General features: G+C 43.7%; 1 protein-coding gene across 2 annotated transcripts in view; it reads right to left on the minus strand.

Moving 5' to 3' along the window:
* Window positions 1–22,500, minus strand: part of kcnip1a (Kv channel interacting protein 1 a) — a gene marked incomplete at its 3' end in the record, with an annotated part of 40,316 nt that overhangs the window by 15,257 nt on the left and 2,559 nt on the right. Inside the window, exon 1 of one of the 2 annotated variants that reach the window (XM_084449059.1) lies at window positions 6,499–6,592. The exons of the other annotated variant lie outside the window; for it this stretch is intronic. Of the gene's footprint in view, window positions 1–6,498; window positions 6,593–22,500 lie in introns of those variants that run through there. 2 annotated transcript variants of the gene reach the window in all.

Raw genomic sequence — 22,500 nt, forward strand, 5'->3', positions numbered from 1 at the left:
ACATACTATACACGCACACACACACGCACACAAACCCACGGACACATACTCTCAGAGCACAGGACATCCCATAATATGACATAACACAACACTGACACTCAGAGAGACAAGCCCTCACAGTTGCCTCCATCATGCTGATAACATGCCTGGTGTTCAACACAAGCAGCGTCTTACACACGCAGGTGTTCAATGACATTCAGAGAATCCTCATGTAAAAAGTGAGCACTGTGCTCCTGGCTGGTTTTAGCAGTGCTCATACAGTAGGAGTAGGGTTAGGGTTAGGGGTTAGGGGTTAGGGGTAGTAATATGGCTTTTGCCCTCGGGCAGACGGTACAAGGCTCCCAGCTGGAAACTGAATCGTTTTAAATACTCATTTGTGCCGACCGCAGTTAGAATGTTGAATGGGGCCAAATGAAGGAATGAAGTTGTGCAATAGTCAAGGTGTTTTCTTCTCTTTTTTTCAGTGGGGCAAGTGCAATGTGGGTTGTGTGCAATAGTCTATGTATGTGCAATGTGTTGTGTTGTGTATGTGCAATGTGTTGTGTATGTACAATGTGTTGTGAGTAATATGTGTAATGGATTTTGTATGTGCAATATGTTGTGGACAACGTGTTGTGTGTAGTATATGTATGTGAGACATGTGATGTGTTTTCCTCCTCTGTTTCTATGTATAGAGTTGATTTGTGCAGCAAACGAGTCCAAGACAAATTTCCCTGAGGGGACAATAAAGTATATTCTATTCTATTCTATTCTTACACAAAAAGGTTGTGATATGGAACCCTAGCAGAGTTTGTAGTATTAGTACTAGTTCGTATTAGTAGAGTTTGTAGTATTAGTACTAGTTAATATTAGTAGTTTGTAGTATTAGTACTAGTTAGTATTAGTAGAGTTTGTAGTTTTAAGTATTAGTACTAGTTCGTATTAGTAGAGTTTGTAGTATTAGTACTAGTTAGTGTCCAGGAATTTACATCCAAACACCTTAAACCTTTGTCTTTGTAATTTATCACCTCCCCCCAAGTCCCCTGCAAAACCCAGTTTCAGTCATGTAAAACACCTCAACTCTCCCTCTTTTGTAATTGTAAACACACTCTGCATAGCTCTTCCTCATCTCTTTGTTTAAGTCAGAAGGGCCCCACCTTAGTCTTCCTCGTCCTGATTCAGACCTTTGTTTTCTGTTTGTCACATGTCTATACTCTTGGCCACGCCTGCCATTTCACATGACGTGCAATGAGTTTAGCCAATCACATCCTAAAAGGACTCTACCTGTGTGAGACTGGATATAAGCCAGAGCAAAGAGGCTGAATTCACTTCTCTGACTTAACCACCCTTGCTGTGTTTTGCAGGAAGTCCTTGCGCAAGTATTGTGTTTCACAATAAATCAGATTTAACCTTTTGAACGAATCTTGGTAAATCCTCTAAAATCCACTACAGTTTGGCGACGGGGATGGGATGGGAGGACTGCCTGCGTGTTGCCGGGATTCCAGTGGATGAACTGATCGACAGACGTGTCGGTCCATATGGGCTTGGAAAATCAATTTTCTCTCTTGCGCCAGAGCGCTAGCCGAGATTATTTCCTCAGTTCTGCCACTGGATTCCTGAGGCTCACAGGTACGTTTAAACGAACCCTCTTATGGTTTTGAGTTGTATTTGCCTTGATTTGGTTCGGCTTGTTGGTCTGGATTGTTTGAAAACAGGAACCCCAGCGTGGGTATTTAGTCCTACCGAGGGTAGGAAGAGCATGGTTGATGTTTCGTTTCAAGAACGATACCAACTAGCTTAAGCCTCATTGTTGATGTTTCGTTTCAAGAACGATACCAACTAGCTTAAGCCCCGTTGTTGATGTTCGTGTTAGCACGATTGCCAACTAGCTTCGAAGTGATTGTTGATGTTCGTTGAAGAACGATTACCAACGAGATAGTAGCTACAGGGAGTGATTGGTGTTTCCAATCCGCGTTTCTTGGAGAAACGTTTTCCCATTTGATCCCGGGTGGGTTGGTCTGTACAGTAATTTTGGTAGGATCTAGACGTCAGGTTTAGCCTGGACCAAGGTTGCTAGTGCAGCCGAGCATGCTTGTTGTTTGTAACGTGGGCCTTTGTTTTCGTCTTGTTCGTCTTATGTGTTCACTGTTTGAGCCTCGGCTCTTGATTATTGTTTGTTATGCGCGCCATGGATCCAGGTAAAGTATTGTTTTGTACACTTTTAGACTGTTAAAATTCTGCTAGATTCCCAGTAGGCTAGTTAACTGGTTGCCTAGGAGACGCAGGAAAACTCTCGCGGTGTTCCGCCATTGAGCCAGAAGAGAACAAAGCACTTCCTGACTGGGTGAGTACTAAGCGAATTTAATGTGTCTTAATGTTTGTTTCTTCGAAATTGTATTCTTTCCCGCCGTGAGTTAACTATAAGGTTTCCTTTCGTTGCTGTTTTGGGGTTTTTAGGCTGCGTCGTGTTATTTGGGATTTGTTTCTTTAAATTTCCCCGCGCTGCCAAAGACAATTTCCGGGTCATACATGCAACATTTTGGGATCACCACTAGGTGTCCCTGTAACACTAGTTATTAAGATATGCTAGAGGATGTAAAGAATTCTACTGCAAACGTCTAGCCTGATGTGATTGTTGCACTGAAGCATATTTCTGCGAGCGTTTGTGGCAGATTTCGTTATGTGCTAAAGCATTTTCGATTTCTTACATCCACATCTGACATTTTAGTGTTAAATTCTAAGATTCGGGCTCAGCTAGAGGGTTAAGGGAAAAGTAGAGTTAATTCTCTAGACTGGTCTGTTTTTAAGATTTGGGAGAGTAGAACGAGAGAGTTTTTTTTTTAGGTCAGGAAGGAAAGATAAGGAGATTCAGCAAACAGTCTCTCCACCATTTCCCCAGCAGAATAACTCTGATTTAAAATTAGATTCCCCCCTCGACTTGTTGCGCCATTAGCCACGCCCCTTCTTTCTACGAGGTATTTGTCCGAACAGGTCCGGAAGGAAGAGCCTCCGATTTTGAAGTCGAGCGCCACCTGCTGGACTTCCCTTGAACAACCCATAAGGGTGATTTTAAACTAGCCAAGATAGAGAGTTTTAATTTTTAAGGTAAATAAACAGGATAAAATAGATGTAGAGCGAACTCAAAAGTCTGACAGGGTTGAATAGGTGTTTGATTCAGGAGTTTTGTTTCAATAGTCAATGAATGGCCATAAGCTGTTCGTTTTATGCATTTCTACTGTATGAATTTTCATTCATATAATGATAATGTGTTTTTTGAGGAGCTGGCATTAGGCCTTCTCCTCTGCTATTGAACCCAGTCTGTGTTTTGAGTCTTAATTTTCAGGTGCTATGGACCCTGGGCGGCAGGTCTTTGAGGAGCCTGGATCATGCCTTCCTGGGGACATTGGAACCTGCTATTGGTCTGTTTAACTGTTGTTTGTTTTGTCTCTCTTTCTGATATGTAGCTTAAGACATAAGGGTTTGTGCATAATAGTGGGGGGAATAGATAAGGGTTGCCAGTATCTTAATCTGAATGCACCATCTCATAACCAAATTATATATTTTTTAAATGAGTATGTTAAATATCTCATGTTTATAGTTTGAGGCACATTCATCGGGCCTGAGTGTTTTTTCTGAGTGGTATTTTACAGACAACTGTCGTTGCGGGAGTGATGGGTGAATGCCGAACCAGGAGACGGGCACAGGACACCGGAGGTTACTGGCCTGTTTCCCTACAGATGGGCGATCTGGGTTTCGTGAGATGCAGACCAACGCCATGTCACCAACTCACTGTGAGCGACAGATAAGTATGAAACAGGAGCAGTGCCCAAATACTCTGTCCTCAAATGCAGAAGAGGGAGGTTTTAGATATACAAATTTTAGCTATACAAATGAAGCTTTGATGGAGTTTTTTGATTAGTTAATTGTAAATGAAGCCAGTTCATTTTAGTGTCATTTTCTTTGCCCCATCTCTATTTTTATCCTGACTTCAGGAAATTTTTGCTTTCACCCTTAGGGGTGTTGTTTTGTTGAGACGAGAATGTGGGTTATTTTATTTTATTTTCATAAAATCGCGAGAGAAATGCTAGAGCCAAATCCAATTGCCTTGATCATGACTGGGGACTGGGCGTGTTGAAGTCATTCTAACGCTGCCCCTGATGTCACTGTAGGCTACTGCAGACTGGCTCTAAAATGACACTTGAACAGACACCCTGTTTAAGTTTCCTGACTGAATAACAACATTTTTTCCCCAAAGCAGGAGCTTGCGCTTAACCATATTTCTGAGAATCTCCAACAGATTTTGAATAACCGTTCCTGACCAAAGAAGGGAACAGGGAGACCAGACCAGAGGACTCTCTTTTTGCTCTTCTGTTTTGTCTCTGTTTGTCTCTCTCATCTGTGGATCCACAGATGGAGCACTTCATCAGCCTGTACTGGGGGAGCGCCGAGGTGAGCCCTCCGGCAGCACGACCCGGGCCGGCCCTACGTGGAGCAGTACAGGGGTGAACCGGGTTCAGTTCAAGAGCCTGTACGTGCTGCTGGCGCCCTGGCTGTGTGGTGTCCCACCGCACCTTCACCCTGCTGAACCAGGACAGGGACTCCCTCCTCACCCTCCGAGAGCTCGCTGCAAAAGCTGCAGCTGTCTCTGCTTCCTCCCCTGTGCTTTCTATACTCTCTACCATCCACAGACCCTGACAAGATTCCTCCACTGTCCCCGGCAGACATTTCTGACCTACAAGCATCTGCTCCACCTGCGGAGAAAAGAAATGAAGGACTAAGTGCACATTTCCACCACCAAACTAACCTGTATCTAGGGCCTAATGACAAACCTGTACTACCTCGTTCATGTTTTCATTATGCTTTCAAACTAGCCCACGGGCCAGATCATGTTTAAAAAACAGGGGTGGCGGAGGATGTTAACAGATGTCTCCAACAGAGTGAGGACCGCCATTTCCTGAGGCTAAGGAGGGGTTCCTGCATCACATCTCTCCTGGGGATTGGGTCCTGGTCCACGACCACAGACGAAGAAGCTGGAACTCGCCGAGGCGGCTCGGGCCGTACCAGGTTCTACTCACCACGCAGACAGCGATCTGAAGAGGACTTCGTGGATCCATGCAAGCCATTGCCGACGGGTCCAAGCAGCAGAGGACGGTCCACCAGGGGATCGCAAACACCAGGAGATCAGAATGCAGCTGAACCAGAGGGCTCAGAGGCCAAAACCATGGGCCATCACACTGTCCTCTCCTCTGACGAGGAATCGGAGGAAAAATGACCTTGCTGGTCACCTCCTCACAAGATGCACCACACACGCACACACACCTGCACACACTAACATTGAACATAACTGATTCAATCAACGCGACATTGAAGTTGCGATCTAGAAGAGAAGACGCCTTGCATTCCCCAAATGACATTCTATTGCCCAAAAGAGAAGTGCCACCTAAATGACTGTTGGGATACACTGTGAACAAGAGTGACCTTGACAGTCACCGCCACACTCTCCTCTCCTCTGATGAGCAATCGGAGACTGACCTTGCCGGTCACCTCCTCACAAGAGTGAATGAACTTTGAAATAATCTGAAAAATATCATATTTGTTTACAAGAATTGCAATGGTTGAAACATGAGTTGATAAATAAGTTTGGGTTTTTCCTCTAAATTGACCAAGAGGTTTTTTGCCCCTCTTACACTGGTAACCATTTTATCTTTTTTTTGCCTTGTTAAATCAAGTTTGTTTTTTGGTGAATGGTTGTCCACTCTTAGACTATAAATAGTATATAATCATGTCATTTTTTTAATCTTGTTTCCTGTCAAATTTCTGAAGCAAGGGGTTTTGGTGTGTGATTTTGCACGTTGAGAGAAAATAATTAAAAAAAAAAAAAAAAGAGATTTTTTTTTTTTTTTTTCTCCACCTAGTGGAGAGATTATTTCCTTTCCACATGTATAGCATAGCTGACTGTTTACACTGTGTTTGGATTTTATTTTTGTGTGCCTGTTCAGGCACAAATGAGGGATTGTCCAGGAATTTACATCCAAACACCTTAAACCTTTGTCTTTGTAATTTATCACCTCCCCCCAAGTCCCCTGCAAAACCCAGTTTCAGTCATGTAAAACACCTCAACTCTCCCTCTTTTGTAATTGTAAACACACTCTGCATAGCTCTTCCTCATCTCTTTGTTTAAGTCAGAAGGGCCCCACCTTAGTCTTCCTCGTCCTGATTCAGACCTTTGTTTTCTGTTTGTCACATGTCTATACTCTTGGCCACGCCTGCCATTTCACATGACGTGCAATGAGTTTAGCCAATCACATCCTAAAAGGACTCTACCTGTGTGAGACTGGATATAAGCCAGAGCAAAGAGGCTGAATTCACTTCTCTGACTTAACCACCCTTGCTGTGTTTTGCAGGAAGTCCTTGCGCAAGTATTGTGTTTCACAATAAATCAGATTTAACCTTTTGAACGAATCTTGGTAAATCCTCTAAAATCCACTACATTAGTATTAGTAGTTTGTAGTAACTCACCCTCTACGGTGATGACTCCTAGCAGGTGTAGCAGCTTGACCGCCCCACAGCAAAGCAGAACTATAGCGATGGTGTGTAATCCATCTCCCTCTCCCTCCTCCGGCTCCATCTCGTCTTTCCTGTTACCTCTCTCTCTATCAGTCTCTCCTCTGTCTCTCTCTCTATCAGTCTCTCCTCTGTCTCTCTATCAGTCTCTCCTCTGTCTCTCTCTCTCCTATATCCGTCTTTCAGATCTTTCTTATTCGATTAGGTTTTTCTTTAAATCTTGATGTCACAGATTGAATATGCGTTCAATGGTATTTTCAGTTTTCTCTTCCTCACTCAACTGTCCAGTTGTACTTTTCCCAACTTTCTCCAAAGAGTTTTCCCTCCATCACCCCTGTCCTCTCACTGGCTACAATGACTATCATTCTCCCTGCCTCTCCCTATATCTACCTCCTTTTATCCCTCTCCTCCCTCTCCCCATGACCTTCGCTCCGTGACTTTCTCTCTCTCTCTTTCTCCCTCCCTCTGGACCCAGTCACCCTCTGTCCCTCACTCCCTATCACCCTTACTCTCTCCCTCTCCCTCTCTCCCTCCCTCTGTCCCTCACTCCCCATCACCCTTACTCTCTCCCTCTCCCTCTCTCCCTCACTCCCTCCCTCTGTCCCTCACTCCCTATCACCCTTACTCTCTCCCTCTCCCTCTCTCCCTCTCTCCCTCTCTCCCTCTCTCCCTCTCTCCCTCACTCCCTCCCTCTGTCCCTCACTCCCCATAACCCTTACTCTCTTCCTCACTCCCTCACTCCCTCCATCTGTCCCTCACTCCCCATCACCCTTACTCTCTCCCTCCCTTTATCCCTCTCTCCCTCTCCCTCTCTTTTTTAGTCATCGTGTCCTTCACTCTGGGGATGATGACTCCGCCTCCAGGGTCTGAACCCAGGGTAATGATACACTCACCTTCTACCTGCCCTGTGTGTGTGTGTGTCTGTGTGTGTGTCTGTGTGTATGAGTGTGTGCATGTGTGTGTGTGTGCGTGTGTGAGTGCGCACGTGTGTGTGTGTATGCGTGTGTGCATGTGGGCGTGTGTGTGTGTGTGTCTGTGTGTGTGCATGTGTGTGTGTGTGCGTGTGAGTGCGCACGTGTGTTTGTGTGTGTGTTTGTGTGTGTGCGCGCGTATGTGTATGTGCGCCTGTAATTGATGGATTAGGCTCATTATGGCCGACCACTCTTCCCTACATAACATCAAAGTTACTTTGTAAAAGTTACTTTTTAACTTTGTTAAAGTTAGATATCTATAATAACCACCTACCATCCACACACAGCACATGAACACTCATGCCATACCCACTCAGCTATCAAAGTCTGACTAATGACTGTCCTTAGATAGCTCAGGAGGTAGAGTAGCCATCCAGAGGTCGGAAGGTCGCTGGTTCGATTGTGTCCTTGAGCCAGACACCCCCCAAACCACTCCCCGGGGAACGCAATGCAGCAGCATAACAGGGGTCAATGCAGAGGTGAACTTCCCTAAGGGGATTAACAAAGTGTAATTAGGGCACTGGCGGTGCGAGGCCCTATTGAAATTCGAAGGATTATTAGGGCCCGAGCACTGGCGGTGCGAGGCCCTATTGAAACTCGAAGGATTATTATTCTCCTTCTCCTTCTTCTTCTCCTTTACTCCAAACAAATGCCTTTTAGGCGGCCTGAACATCGATGAAAACGGATGAAACTTTGCAGATACGTCAGTCCCGGTGAAAAATTTGATAATTCATGGGTGACGGAAATGGGCGTGGCAAAACGGCTCAAGAGCGCCCCCTGGAAAGTTTCAAATGGCGAGCCCCACCTTTCAGTTTGATGTAGGCGAACGAAATTCGGAGGGCATATGTATTTCATCGAGCCACACTTAAATGTCTCTTGGAGCTATACCCAACATGCAACAGGAAGTCCGCCATTTTGCTCTTAATGTGCCATTTTGTCCTTGTTTTGACCATTTCCATGCCTCGTACTTCGACGAACTCCTCCTACAGATTTCATCCGATCAACTTCATATCGGGTCAGCTTCATCTTAAGACCTTTGTGATCAAAAGTTATCAAAAAAATTGAGTTTTCACCAAACACCCTTGCCGTGGCGCCCCGCCAAAGTTTGACATTTCGCCATAAAACACGAAGTCCTCATAACTCCTCCATACATTATTCAATTTGTCCGATATATGTCACGCTTCATGACGGTTCTGTCCTGAACACATCTATGTGTCAGTATTGCGTCATACTTATAGCGCCACCTATTGGTGAAACAGTACGTCCTCATAACTCCTCCATACATTATCCGATTTGTCCGATATGTCTCACGCTTCATGACGGTTCTGTCCTGAACACATCTGTGTCAGTATTGCGTCATACTTATAGCGCCACCTATTGGTGAAACAGGAAGTCCTCATAACTCCTCCATACATTATCCAATTTGTCCGATATATCTCACGCTTCATGACGGTTCTGTCCTGAACACATCTGAACATCGATGAAAACGGATGAAACTTTGCAGATACGTCAGTCCCGGTGAAAAATTTGATAATTCATGGGTGACGGAAATGGGCGTGGCAAAACGGCTCAAGAGCGCCCCCTGGAAAGTTTCAAATGGCGAGCCCCACCTTTCAGTTTGATGTAGGCGAACGAAATTCGGAGGGCATATGTATTTCATCGAGCCACACTTAAATGTCTCTTGGAGCTATACCCAACATGCAACAGGAAGTCCGCCATTTTGCTCTTAATGTGCCATTTTGTCCTTGTTTTGACCATTTCCATGCCTCGTACTTCGACGAACTCCTCCTACAGATTTCATCCGATCAACTTCATATCGGGTCAGCTTCATCTTAAGACCTTTGTGATCAAAAGTTATCAAAAAAATTGAGTTTTCACCAAACACCCTTGCCGTGGCGCCCCGCCAAAGTTTGACATTTCGCCATAAAACACGAAGTCCTCATAACTCCTCCATACATTATTCAATTTGTCCGATATATGTCACGCTTCATGACGGTTCTGTCCTGAACACATCTATGTGTCAGTATTGCGTCATACTTATAGCGCCACCTATTGGTGAAAGAGTACGTCCTCATAACTCCTCCATACATTATCCGATTTGTCCGATATGTCTCACGCTTCATGACGGTTCTGTCCTGAACACATCTATGTGTCAGTATTGCGTCATACTTATAGCGCCACCTATTGGTGAAACAGGAAGTCCTCATAACTCCTCCATACATTATCCAATTTGTCCGATATATCTCACGCTTCATGACGGTTCTGTCCTGAACACATCTATGTGTCAGTATTGCGTCATACTTATAGCGCCACCTATTGGTGAAACAGGAAGTCCTCATAACTCCTCCAAACATTATCCAATTTGTCCGATATATCTCACGCTTCATGACGGTTCTGTCCTGAACACATCTATGTGTCAGTATTGCGTCATACTTATAGCGCCACCTATTGGTGAAACAGGAAGTCCTCATAACTCCTCCATACATTATCCAATTTGTCCGATATATCTCACGCTTCATGACGGTTCTGTCCTGAACACATCTATGTGTCAGTATTGCGTCATACTTATAGCGCCACCTATTGGTGAAACAGGAAGTCCTCATAACTCCTCCATACATTATCCGATTTGTCCGATATATCTCACGCTTCATGACGGTTCTGTCCTGAACACATCTATGTGTCAGTATTGCGTCATACTTATAGCGCCACCTATTGGTGAAACAGGAAGTCCCCATAACTCCTCCATACATTATCCGATTTGTCCGATATATCTCACGCTTCATGACGGTTCTGTCCTGAACACATCTATGTGTCAGTATTGCGTCATACTTATAGCGCCACCTATTGGTGAAACAGGAAGTCCCCATAACTCCTCCATACATTATCCGATTTGTCCGATATATCTCACGCTTCATGACGGTTCTGTCCTGAACACATCTATGTGTCAGTATTGCGTCATACTTATAGCGCCACCTATTGGTGAAACAGGAATTCCTCATAACTCCTCCATACATTATCCAATTTGTCCGATATATCTCACGCTTCATGACGGTTCTGTCCTGAACACATCTATGTGTCAGTATTGCGTCATACTCATAGCGCCACCTATTGGTGAAACAGGAAGTCCCCATAACTCCTCCATACATTATCCGATTTGTCCGATATATCTCACGCTTCATGACGGTTCTGTCCTGAACACATCTATGTGTCAGTATTGCGTCATACTTATAGCGCCACCTATTGGTGAAACAGGAAGTCCTCATAACTCCTACATACATTATCCAATTCGTCCGATATATCTCACGCTTCATGGCGGTTCTGTCCTGAACACATCTATGTGTCAGTATTGCGTCATACTTATAGCGCCACCTATTGGTGAAACAGGAAGTCCTCATAACTCCTCCATACATTATCCAATTTGTCCGATATATCTCACGCTTCATGACGGTTCTGTCCTGAACACATCTATTTGTCAGTATTGCGTCATACTTATAGCGCCACCTATTGGTGAAACAGGAAGTCCTCATAACTCCTACATACATTATCCAATTTGTCCGATATATCTCACGCTTCATGACGGTTCTGTCCTGAACACATCTTTGTGTCAGTATTGCATCATACTTATAGCGCCACCTATTGGTGAAACAGGAAGTCCTCATAACTCCTGCATACATCATCCGATTTGTACCAAATTGCTGACACTTCATGAAGGTCGTATTTTGAACAAATCTATGCGTCGGTATTGAGTCACACTTACAGCGCCACCTACTGGTGAAACAGGAAGTACTTATAACTCCTACATATGTTATCTGATTTACTCAAAATTCCTCATGCTTGATGAAGGTCGCATCTTGAACACTTCTGTAAGTCAGTATTGCGTCATACCTACAGCACCACCTACTGGTGAAACAGGAAGTCCTCATAACTCCTACATACGTTATCCGATTTACTCAACATTTCTCACGCTTCATCAAAGTACCGTCCTGAACACATCTATGCATCGGTATTGAGTCACGCTTAGAGCGCCACCTACTGGTGACAGGAAGCTTCTCTCAGTACTGGACACCGAAATAGCACAGCCTTTAACGGCGCCACACCCCGACTCGCGTGGGGTGCGAGGGCCCGCTCACTGCTGCTCGCAGCCCTAGTTAGGGCCCGAGCACTGGCGGTGCGAGGCCCTATTGAAACTCGAAGGATTATTATTATTATTCTCCTTCTACCTTCTTCTTCCAAAACAAATGCCTTTTTGGCGGCCTAAACATCAATGAAAACGGATGAAACTTTGCAGATACGTCAGTCCCGGTGAAAAATTTGATAATTCATGGGTGACGGAAATGGGCGTGGCAAAACGGCTCAAGAGCGCCCCCTGGAAAATTTAAAATGGCGAGCCCCACCTTCCAGTTTGATGTAGGCGAACGAAATTCGGTGGGCATATGTAGTTCATCGAGACACACTAAAATGTCTCTTAGAGCTATACCCAACATGCAACAGGAAGTCCGCCATTTTGCTCTTAATGTGCCATTTTGTCCGTGTTTTGACCATTTCCATGCCTCGTACTTCAACGAACTCCTCCTACAGTTTTCATCCGATCAACTTCATATCCGGTCAGCTTCATCTTAAGACCTTTGTGATCAAAAGTTATCAAAAAAATTGAGTTTTCACCAAACAGCCTTGCCGCGGCGCCCCGCCAAAGTTTGACATTTCGCCATAAAACACGAAGTCCTCATAACTTCTCCATACATTATCCAATTTGTCCGATTTATCTCACGCTTCATGACGGTTCTGTCCTGAACACATCTATGTGTCAGTATTGCATCATACTTATAGCGCCACCTATTGGTGAAACAGGAAGTCCTCATAACTCCTCCATACATTATCCAATTCGTCCGATATATCTCACGCTTCATGAAGGTTCTGTCCTGAACACATCTATGTGTCAGTATTGCGTCATACTTATAGCGCCACCTATTGGTAAAACAGGAAGTCCTCATAACTCCTCCATACATTATCCGATTTGTCCGATATATCTCACGCTTCATGACGGTTCTGTCCTGAACACATCTATGTGTCAGTATTGCATCATACTTATAGCGCCACCTATTGGTGAAACAGGAAGTCCTCATAACTCCTCCATACATTATCCAATTCGTCCGATATATCTCACGCTTCATGAAGGTTCTGTCCTGAACACATCTATGTGTCAGTATTGCGTCATACTTATAGCGCCACCTATTGGTAAAACAGGAAGTCCTCATAACTCCTCCATACATTATCCGATTTGTCCGATATATCTCACGCTTTATGACGGTTCTGTCCTGAACACATCTATGTGTCAGTATTGCGTCATACTTATAGCGCCACCTATTGGTGAAACAGGAAGTCCTCATAACTCCTCCATACATTATCCGATTTGTCCGATTTATCTCACGCTTCATGACGGTTCTGTCCTGAACACATCTATGTGTCAGTATTGCGTCATACTTATAGCACCACCTATTGGTGAAACAGGAAGTCCTCATAACTCCTGCATACATCATCCGATTTGTACCAAATTGCTGACGCTTCATGAAGGTCACCTTCTGAACACATCTATGCGTCGGTATTGAGTTACACTTACAGCGCCACCTACTGGTGAAACAGGAAGTACTCATAACTCCTACATACATTATCCGATTTACTCCAAATTGCTCATGCTTGATGAAGGTCGCATCTTGAACACATCTGTAGGTCAGTATTGCGTCATACCTACAGCGCCACCTACTGCTTACAGGAAGTCCTCATAACTCCTACATACTTTGTCCGATTTACACAACATTTCTCACGCTTCATCAAGGTACCGTCCTGAACACATCTATGCGTCGGTATTGAGTCACGCTTAGAGCGCCACCTACTGGTGACTGGAGGTTTCTGTCAGTACTGGACACCGAAATAGCACACCCTTTAACGGCGCCACACCCCGACCCGCGTGGGGTGCGAGGGCCCGCTCACTGCTGCTCGCAGCACTAGTTATTATTCTACCTTCTCCTTCTCCTTCTTCCAAAACAAATGCCTTTTTGGCGGCCTAAACATCGATGAAAACGGATGAAACTTTGCAGATACGTCAGTCCCGGTGAAAAATTTGATAATTCATGGGTGACGGAAATGGGCGTGGCAAAACGGCTCAAGAGCGCCCCCTGGAAAATTAAAAATGGCGAGCCCCACCTTTCAGTTTGATGTAGGCGAACGAAATTCGGAGGGCATATGTACTTCATCGAGACACACTAAAATGTCTCTTGGAGCTATACCCAACATGCAACAGGAAGTCCGCCATTTTGCTCTTAATGTTCCATTTTCCCTTGTTTTTACCATTTCCATGCCTCGTACTTTAACGAACTCCTCCTACAGATTTCATCCGATCAACTTCATATCGGGTCAGCTTCATCTTAAGACCTTTGTGATCAAAAGTTATCAAAAAAAATGAGTTTTCACCAAACACCCTTGCCGTGGCGCCCCGCCAAAGTTTGACATTTCGCCATAAAACACGAAGTCCTCATAACTCCTCCATACATTATTCAATTTGTCCGATATATGTCACGCTTCATGACGGTTCTGTCCTGAACACATCTATGTGTCAGTATTGCGTCATACTTATAGCGCCACCTATTGGTGAAACAGTACGTCCTCATAACTCCTCCATACATTATCCGATTTGTCCGATATGTCTCACGCTTCATGACGGTTCTGTCCTGAACACATCTATGTGTCAGTATTGCGTCATACTTATAGCGCCACCTATTGGTGAAACAGGAAGTCCTCATAACTCCTCCATACATTATCCAATTTGTCCGATATATGTCACGCTTCATGACGGTTCTGTCCTGAACACATCTATGTGTCAGTATTGCGTCATACTTATAGCGCCACCTATTGGTGAAACAGTACGTCCTCATAACTCCTCCATAAATTATCCGATTTGTCCGATATGTCTCACGCTTCATGACGGTTCTGTCCTGAACACATCTATGTGTCAGTATTGCGTCATACTTATAGCGCCACCTATTGGTGAAACAGGAAGTCCTCATAACTCCTCCATACATTATCCAATTTGTCCGATATATCTCACGCTTCATGACGGTTCTGTCCTGAACACATCTATGTGTCAGTATTGCGTCATACTTATAGCGCCACCTATTGGTGAAACAGGAAGTCCTCATAACTCCTCCATACATTATCCAATTTGTCCGATATATCCCACGCTTCATGACGGTTCTGTCCTGAACACATCTATGTGTCAGTATTGCGTCATACTTATAGTGCCACCTATTGGTGAAACAGGAAGTCCTCATAACTCCTCCATACATTATCCAATTTGTCCGATATATCTCACGCTTCATGACGGTTCTGTCCTGAACACATCTATGTGTCAGTATTGCGTCATACTTATAGCACCACCTATTGGTGAAACAGGAAGTCCTCATAACTCCTCCATACATTATCCAATTTGTCCGATATATCTCACGCTTCATGACGGTTCTGTCCTGAACACATCTATGTGTCAGTATTGCATCATACTTATAGCGCCACCTATTGGTGAAACAGGAAGTCCTCATAACTCCTCCATACATTATCCAATTTGTCCGATATATCTCACGCTTCATGACGGTTCTGTCCTGAACACATCTATGTGTCAGTATTGCGTCATACTTATAGCGCCACCTATTGGTGAAACAGGAAGTCCTCATAACTCCTCCATACATTATCCAATTTGTCCGATATATCTCACGCTTCATGACGGTTCTGTCCTGAACACATCTATGTGTCAGTATTGCGTCATACTTATAGCGCCACCTATTGGTGAAACAGGAAGTCCTCATAACTCCTCCATACATTATCCAATTTGTCCGATATATGTCACGCTTCATGACGGTTCTGTCCTGAACACATCTATGTGTCAGTATTGCGTCATACTTATAGCGCCACCTATTGGTGAAACAGGAAGTCCTCATAACTCCTCCATACATTATCCAATTTGTCCGATATATCTCACGCTTCATGACGGTTCTGTCCTGAACACATCTATGTGTCAGTATTGCGTCATACTTATAGCGCCACCTATTGGTGAAACAGGAAGTCCTCATAACTCCTCCATACATTATCCAATTTGTCCGATATATGTCACGCTTCATGACGGTTCTGTCCTGAACACATCTATGTGTCAGTATTGCGTCATACTTATAGCGCCACCTATTGGTGAAACAGTACGTCCTCATAACTCCTCCATACATTATCCGATTTGTCCGATATGTCTCACGCTTCATGACGGTTCTGTCCTGAACACATCTATGTGTCAGTATTGCGTCATACTTATAGCGCCACCTATTGGTGAAACAGGAAGTCCTCATAACTCCTCCATACATTATCCAATTTGTCCGATATATCTCACGCTTCATGACGGTTCTGTCCTGAACACATCTAGGTGTCAGTATTGCGTCATACTTATAGCGCCACCTATTGGTGAAACAGTACGTCCTCATAACTCCTCCATAAATTATCCGATTTGTCCGATATGTCTCACGCTTCATGACGGTTCTGTCCTGAACACATCTATGTGTCAGTATTGCGTCATACTTATAGCGCCACCTATTGGTGAAACAGTACGTCCTCATAACTCCTCCATACATTATCCGATTTGTCCGATATGTCTCACGCTTCATGACGGTTCTGTCCTGAACACATCTATGTGTCAGTATTGCGTCATACTTATAGCGCCACCTATTGGTGAAACAGGAAGTCCTCATAACTCCTCCATACATTATCCAATTTGTCCGATATATGTCACGCTTCATGACGGTTCTGTCCTGAACACATCTATGTGTCAGTATTGCGTCATACTTATAGCGCCACCTATTGGTGAAACAGTACGTCCTCATAACTCCTCCATAAATTATCCGATTTGTCCGATATGTCTCACGCTTCATGACGGTTCTGTCCTGAACACATCTATGTGTCAGTATTGCGTCATACTTATAGCGCCACCTATTGGTGAAACAGGAAGTCCTCATAACTCCTCCATACATTATCCAATTTGTCCGATATATCTCACGCTTCATGACGGTTCTGTCCTGAACACATCTATGTGTCAGTATTGCGTCATACTTATAGCGCCACCTATTGGTGAAACAGGAAGTCCTCATAACTCCTCCATACATTATCCAATTTGTCCGATATATCCCACGCTTCATGACGGTTCTGTCCTGAACACATCTATGTGTCAGTATTGCGTCATACTTATAGTGCCACCTATTGGTGAAACAGGAAGTCCTCATAACTCCTCCATACATTATCCAATTTGTCCGATATATCTCACGCTTCATGACGGTTCTGTCCTGAACACATCTATGTGTCAGTATTGCGTCATACTTATAGCACCACCTATTGGTGAAACAGGAAGTCCTCATAACTCCTCCATACATTATCCAATTTGTCCGATATATCTCACGCTTCATGACGGTTCTGTCCTGAACACATCTATGTGTCAGTATTGTATCATACTTATAGCGCCACCTATTGGTGAAACAGGAAGTCCTCATAACTCCTCCATACATTATCCAATTTGTCCGATATATCTCACGCTTCATGACGGTTCTGTCCTGAACACATCTATGTGTCAGTATTGCGTCATACTTATAGCGCCACCTATTGGTGAAACAGGAAGTCCTCATAACTCCTCCATACATTATCCAATTTGTCCGATATATCTCACGCTTCATGACGGTTCTGTCCTGAACACATCTATGTGTCAGTATTGCGTCATACTTATAGCGCCACCTATTGGTGAAACAGGAAGTCCTCATAACTCCTCCATACATTATCCAATTTGTCCGATATATGTCACGCTTCATGACGGTTCTGTCCTGAACACATCTATGTGTCAGTATTGCGTCATACTTATAGCGCCACCTATTGGTGAAACAGGAAGTCCTCATAACTCCTCCATACATTATCCAATTTGTCCGATATATCTCACGCTTCATGACGGTTCTGTCCTGAACACATCTATGTGTCAGTATTGCGTCATACTTATAGCGCCACCTATTGGTGAAACAGGAAGTCCTCATAACTCCTCCATACATTATCCAATTTGTCCGATATATGTCACGCTTCATGACGGTTCTGTCCTGAACACATCTATGTGTCAGTATTGCGTCATACTTATAGCGCCACCTATTGGTGAAACAGTACGTCCTCATAACTCCTCCATACATTATCCGATTTGTCCGATATGTCTCACGCTTCATGACGGTTCTGTCCTGAACACATCTATGTGTCAGTATTGCGTCATACTTATAGCGCCACCTATTGGTGAAACAGGAAGTCCTCATAACTCCTCCATACATTATCCAATTTGTCCGATATATCTCACGCTTCATGACGGTTCTGTCCTGAACACATCTAGGTGTCAGTATTGCGTCATACTTATAGCGCCACCTATTGGTGAAACAGGAAGTCCTCATAACTCCTCCATACATTATCCAATTTGTCCGATATATCCCACGCTTTATGACGGTTCTGTCCTGAACACATCTATGTGTCAGTATTGCGTCATACTTATAGTGCCACCTATTGGTGAAACAGGAAGTCCTCATAACTCCTCCATACATTATCCAATTTGTCCGATATATCTCACGCTTCATGACGCTTCTGTCCTGAACACATCTATGTGTCAGTATTGCGTCATACTTATAGCGCCACCTATTGGTGAAACAGGAAGTCCTCATAACTCCTCCATACATTATCCAATTTGTCCGATATATCTCACGCTTCATGACGGTTCTGTCCTGAACACATCTATGTGTCAGTATTGCGTCATACTTATAGCGCCACCTATTGGTGAAACAGGAAGTCCTCATAACTCCTCCATACATTATCCAATTTGTCCGATATATCTCACGCTTCATGACGGTTCTGTCCTGAACACATCTATGTGTCAGTATTGCGTCATACTTATAGCGCCACCTATTGGTGAAACAGGAAGTCCTCATAACTCCTCCATACATTATCCAATTTGTCCGATATATCTCACGCTTCATGACGGTTCTGTCCTGAACACATCTATGTGTCAGTATTGCGTCATACTTATAGCGCCACCTATTGGTGAAACAGGAAGTCCTCATAACTCCTCCATACATTATCCAATTTGTCCGATATATCTCACGCTTCATGACGGTTCTGTCCTGAACACATCTATGTGTCAGTATTGCGTCATACTTATAGCGCCACCTATTGGTGAAACAGGAAGTCCTCATAACTCCTCCATACATTATCCAATTTGTCCGATATATCTCACGCTTCATGACGGTTCTGTCCTGAACACATCTATGTTTCAGTATTGCGTCATACTTATAGCGCCACCTATTGGTGAAACAGGAAGTCCTCATAACTCCTCCATACATTATCCAATTTGTCCGATATAGCTCACACTTCATGACGGTTCTGTCCTGAACAGATCTATGTTTCAGTATTGCGTCATACTTATAGCGCCACCTATTGGTGAAACAGGAAGTCCTCATAACTCCTCCATACATTATCCAATTTGTCCGATATAGCTCACGCTTCATGACGGTTCTGTCCTGAACACATCTATGTGTCAGTATTGCGTCATACGTATAGCGCCACCTATTGGTGAAACAGGAAGTCATCATAACTCCTGCATACATCATCCGATTTGCACCAAATTGCTGACGCTTCATGAAGGTGGCCTTCTGAACCCATCTATGTGTCGGTATTGAGTCACACTTACAGCGCCACCTACTGGTGAAACAGGAAGTCCTCATAACTCCTACATACGTTATCCGATTTACTCAACATTTCTCACGCTTCATCAAGGTACTGTCCTGAACACATCTATGCTTCGGTATTGAGTCACGCCTAGAGCGCCACCTACTGGTGACAGGAAGTTTCTCTCAGTACTGCACACCGAAATAGCACAGCCTTTAATGGCGCAGCACCCCGACACGCATGGGGTGCGAGGGCCCGCTCACTGCTGCTCGCAGCCCTAGTTTATTTATGTATTTCTTATTATTATTAAATATTAATATATTACTATTATTATTATTATTATTATTATTATTATTATTAGTAGTAGTAGTAGTAGTAGTAGTATTGTTGCTATTATTAATATTATTATTTATTATTACTGATTATTATTACTGATTCTACAGTACAGCAAGCAGGGCATGTCATACCTCTGCCCACCAGTAGAGGGAAGCAGACAGTCAGGTGTAGTCTTTTCATCAAAAGTCCCAACTCATCTTTCGTATCTAAAATCACTTGTTTAAAATCTAATACAGTTCTCCCTGTGGTCCAGGCAACCTCATAATAATGTATGGTACAACCTCATAGTAATGTATGGTACAACCTCATAGTAATGTATGGTACAACCTCATAGTAATGTATGGGACAGTGAGTTTCATACTAGAGGGCCTTTGTTTGATACTAGACTGTGTTAACGCAGTCTAATTATTATAACAATAATGATAATTATTGTTATTGTTATTATTAATAATGATTATTATTATTATTATTATTATATTATTACACATTATACTGTAAGAGGGAGGGAGAGAACTGTTGTTTCTCCATCTCTCTCGCCCATCTCCCACTCTCTCTCTCCCTGTATCTGTCTCCATCTCTCTCTCTTCCTCTCTCTCCGTCTCCTTGTCTCTCTCTCCCTGTCTCTCTCTCTCTCTCTCTCTCCCTGTCTCTCTCCCTGTCTCTCTCTCTCTCTTCCTGTCTCTCTCCCCCTGTCTCTCTCTCCCCGTCTCTCTCTCTCCCTGTCTGTCTCTCTCCCTGTCTCTCTCTCTCTCCCTGTCTCTCTCCCTCTCTCTCCCTGTCTCTCTCTCTCTCCCTGTCTCTCTCTCTCCCTGTCTCTCTCTCCCCCTGTCTCTCTCTCTCTCCCCGTCTCTCTCTCTCCGTCTCTCCCTGTCTCTCTCTCTCCCTGTCTCTCTCTCTCCCTGTCTCTCTCTCTCTCCCTGTCTCTCTCTCTCTCCCTGTCTCTCTCTCTCCCCCTGTCTCTCTCTCTCGTTTCTGTCTCATCTCTGCCTCTCATCTCCTTCTACTCGATCTGATCCCAGCAGAGAGGGATCCTACACATCCCTCAGATCCCTCAGATCCCTCAGGCAGAAAGAGACACGCATTTGCATAATCTGAATGAGCCTAATCTGTGCGTTCCCTTGGCGACAGTCAGGGCTCACTTTAATTGGCCTCTTATCAGTGGGGAGCGCACTCCAAGAACCACATCACAGCACTGAGGACATGATGGAGTCAAGACACTCAAAACACACAGAGATCCAGTTGTGATACGCCCACACATACATGGATGGATGTAGCTGGGCAGTAGAAGTTCACTGAGTCAGAGACAAGAAGTCACACCCTATTGCTTTAATTGTTATGGTAATGCTCAGAGACTGTGATATTCACAATAATTGAGGAAACATGCACACACGCACACACACACATTCTGTTCAATCATCAGACACCCATTTGAGCTGTCATGGCAAGATGACTGAATAAGTACTTTTACATCAATTAATGCAAACTCCTCGCTGGAGCGTGGGCGACCAAGACACGCAGAGAAAGAGAGAGAGGAAGGAACAATGGATGGAGGATAAAGGACTTGGGAAAAGACAGCGGTTAAATATACTAACAAGAACTAAAAGACAGCGGTTAAATATACTAACAAGAACTAAAAGACAGAGGTTAAATATACTAACAAGAACTAAAAGACAGAGGTTAAATATACTAACACGAACTAAAAGACAGAGGTTAAATATACTAACAAGAACTAAAAGACAGAGGTTAAATATACTAACAAGAACTAAAAGACAGGTTAAATATACTAACAAGAACTAAAAGACAGGTTAAATATACTAACAAGAACTAATAGACAGATTGATACCCCCATGTCAGCTGTGGATGTTGTAGTATTTAGTGAACACACACACACGTACACACAGACACATCAGTCCACATCCGGCTTAGGCCTGGACCTGATGCTCTTAGCCTTTCTTGCCCTGAAAATGTAATTTAATGTAATTTATTGCTCTATAAATGTTCTTAGCCGTTAGACAAATATATTCCAGGAGCTTGCTCCAGGTTGCCTGTTTTAATATCCGTGTTGCTTTTATGGCTCTGTGTGCTACTAACCCTGTTCTGCCTTCCCTCTCCCTAGTGCCTTTCTCTCTCCCTCCTATCTTCTAACCAGGTCCAGTGGATGCCCCACTGTCACCAGCAGACCTCCCGGAGTCCGATAGATACCCCTGTGTCTGCTGTGGATGTCGTAGCATTTAGTTAACACACACACACATACACACAGACATACACCAGCCCACTTCCGGCTTTAGGCCTGGGCCATAGCAAACACACACCAGTATTTGCCATGTCTCTCCTATGTTGTTTTTTAGCTTCTCTTACTCTGAAAATGTAATTTAATGTAATTTATTGCTTTATAAATGTTCTTAGCTGGTAGACAAACCTACTCCTGGAGCTTGCTCGATCGCTTTGTTGAGAGGGGTCAGGGAAGAATTTTTACAACTCGCTTATCTGGCCCCCGGGTGATACTGTTTTTTTGCTTCCCTCTGGAATATGTAGGGGTGAGACGTATGCCCACCTCCCTTGTTCTCTGTAAAGCGCATTGTGTTGCCTCTGGGTATGAAATGCGCTACAAATAAAGCTTTGATTGATTGATTGATTGATTGATTGTTTAAATATACTAACAAGAACTAAAAGACAGGTTAAATATACTAACAGGAACTAAAAGACAGAGGTTAAATATACAAACAAGAACTAAAAGACAGGTTAAATATACTAACAAGAACTAAAAGACAGGTTAAATATACTAACAATAACTAAAAGACAGAGGTTAAATATACTAACAAGAACTAAAAGACAGGTTAAATATACTAACAAGAACTAAAAGACAGAGATTAAATATACTAACAAGAACTAA

Source organism: Borostomias antarcticus (genome assembly GCF_949987555.1).
Source record: "Borostomias antarcticus genome assembly, chromosome: 14".
In the NCBI taxonomy this organism is placed as follows: Eukaryota; Metazoa; Chordata; class Actinopteri; order Stomiiformes; family Stomiidae; genus Borostomias; species Borostomias antarcticus.